The sequence below is a fragment of the Chiloscyllium plagiosum genome, chromosome 34, assembly GCF_004010195.1.
Source record: "Chiloscyllium plagiosum isolate BGI_BamShark_2017 chromosome 34, ASM401019v2, whole genome shotgun sequence".
Classification (NCBI taxonomy): Eukaryota; Metazoa; Chordata; class Chondrichthyes; order Orectolobiformes; family Hemiscylliidae; genus Chiloscyllium; species Chiloscyllium plagiosum.
The window spans coordinates 20,281,490-20,284,601 of NC_057743.1; positions in this window are offsets into that span (position 1 = coordinate 20,281,490).

The following is a 3,112-nucleotide window of genomic DNA, read 5'->3' on the forward strand; positions in this document are numbered from 1 at the left end:
TCCTAATCCAAACGTCCAACTCACCCTCAATGCCATACCTCCGTATTTTTTGCAGTAGTCTACCATGGGGAACCTTATCAAGCGCCTTACTAAAATCCATATACACCACATCTACCACTTTCCCCTCGTCCACCTCTTTAGTCACCTTCTCAAAGAATTCAATAAGGTTTATGAGGCACGACCTGCCCTTCACAAAACCATGCTGACTATCCTTGATCACATTATTCCTATCCAGATGTTCATAAATCCTATCCCTTACAATTCTCTCTAAGACTTTGCCCACAACAGAAGTGAGACTCATCGGCCTATAGTTACTAGGGTTATGCAATGCTTCTCTTCCCATTCACTTCACTATCACTATCTGACTCCTGCCAGGACCTACCCTTAGTTCTCTATTTCCTTGACATTGTCATGAATAATTACAACTTCCTTTACAGGAATAAAGCTACTGTTTGTAACCTTTGCCATATATTCAGCTCTTCTGCCATTGATTCAATCACTTCCTCAGCCACATGTTTAAGCAAAATTGGACCATGCGAAACCTTGGTATCATGTTCACCAGAGCTAAGTTTCAAATCTTATTCAACACAAGTCTGATCCTGCCAGCACTTCTGTACCACTGCTGCTCTGCCACTGCAATACTTATTCATGTTTCTGTCACTTCTTCAGCGTCATCCTGCATGCTTTCACTAATTCCAATTTACCCAACATTCAGTTGTCTGTAAGCTGTCCCAGACTACGTCATGATCATCATTGCTAATTCACACTGTATTCCAATGCATTACATTACAAAATATTCCATGGCCTTTCTACATTTTGTTTTTGCAATATTGTCCAGTCTCATTTCCCCTCTGTCCTCCAGTTCTAGTCTTCTGTGTATTCCATTTCATTGTCTCACCTTCAGGGGCATTGTCTTTAGCTGTCTTTACCATACACTGAACTCTTCTACCTAAACACATTTGACTCCTCAAAGCTTTCTCAAAAACAATAATGTTGGCCAAGCTATTTGGCAACCCTCCTAATTTACATGAAATGGCTCAGCATTTATTTGGTCATCTGTTTCTGTTGACCTTTGACCGGCCTATGCAACTTATCATGCAATATTTTCTTTGTTAAAGACACTTAAAAACACAAGTTGTTTATGCACCAAAGACAAAGTGTGGTAAAACTCGACATGTGATATTATAAGCGTTTATGGGCATTTCTCTAGGGTTGGATTGCTTTATTAATTGATTATTGGGTCAACCACCCAGGAGCACTGCACAAACTTAGAGCAGAATCTTAAAACCATTGTTTTAAAGACCATCGCCCAAGAAGCCCATTTCCAGGCAGCCCTGTTTCTTGAGAACCACAAATAGACCTTTGTGATTTGTGATTGCAAACTGTAATTTTGTTTGGCCTCCTCACTGGATGATTCAATGTTTCAACTGATGAACTGACAAATGGATAGAATTCAATTTGTATTATGGTCAGGTTTCTTAAGGAATGACTGAAGGATACCTCATAGAGATCTTCAAAATTATGAAAGATTCTGTTAGTTTGGATAGAGAGAAAATGTTTCCTCTTGTGTGGAAGAGTAGGCCATTAATATAAGATGGTCACCAAGAAATCCAATGGGAGAAATTCAGTAACTTCTTTCCCAAAGTGTGGCAGAATGTGGATCAAACAAATTAGTTAGGCTAGAAGAGTTTATGAGGGAGAAAACAACAGTTACAAAGAACCATTTTAGCAGAGGAAAGATAGTAATTGACTTGAGTGCAGTACACAAGTACATGCCATTATGGGCTGGTTGGGCTGAATAGCTTGATTCTATGTTGTAAAGCCTGTACAATCCAATGTAATACTGTTTTACTCTCCATGCTTATAAGGCACATGCTTGCATTGGAAACACTTCAGAAGAGGCTCATAAGGCTAATTCTGCATTGAAAGGGTTGTCTTATTCGGAAAGGTTGAGCCCATACTCATTAGAGTTGAGAAGGATGAGAGATAATCTGAATCTTTAAAACATAAGATTGGAAGGGGACGTGACAAGATAGATGCTGATAGAATATTTCCTTTCTGGGAAAATCTAGCACCAGTGGGCACAAGTAATAATAAGAGGTCTCCATTTAAGATTGGGATGAGGAGGATTTTCCTCTCATTATTATTTGGAATCTCTTTCACAGTGTACTAGAGGCTGGGTTATTGAACAGATTTTTGATCTACACAGGGGTGAAACGTTGTGGAGGATATAGAAAAGTGAAAGCCACAATTGGATCAACTGCGATCCCATTGGATGGTGAAGTACACTTGATGGACAAAATGATCTATTCCTGTTCCATTTTCATGACTGAGTGTAAGTCAAGTATTGCTGATTATTTTCCATATTAGTTTAACTCTATTATTTGGACAATTTAAATTCATGAATGCTTCAATATTATTGTTCTCCTAAATGAATTTATAATGTGATGTTTTCCATATTTCAGAGTGGGCAAGAGGCATGTTTTGCAACCTGTATTGTCAATAGTGTGAAAAATTGGGACCAAAAATAAACTTAGTCCTGCTATGATTCCATTCCTGTCTTGCATAAAATTACAACTTTAACACTACTGGAGATTTAGGACTTAAAGAAACTGTCTTTTGCTGTTAGCATGGATGAAACAAATGGGTGCAACATGTTGCAACATGGAGACAGATAGCTGAATTGAATCAGCCTTTCACCCTCTGTACTTGCAACGCAGTAAAATTAAGGCCCTCGGAACTGACCCCATACTTCCTAAGCACATTTTTGAATAACCAATCTCAGACTCTTTGAATAATAAATTCCAGACATCAGTTTGTATCTTAAACAAAACTTAGCAGTTTATTAACAATGTAGTAACTTCAGCAGAGTAAAATTAAACAAAGTAATCTAGTTAGTGTCTATGTTTTAAAACCAACATAATGTATTCTCAGCCTCCATTCACACAAAAGACAGACAAACAGTTAAGGGTTAAACAAAAGAAAATAACAAAATTGGGCCGATTACTCAAGTGGGTTTTACTGACACAATGACTGTTTTGTGGTTGACTTTCTGAAGATGTTCATCAGGGCCTCCATCCCAGTTCACTCAGAGAAAGACAGTAATATTTAT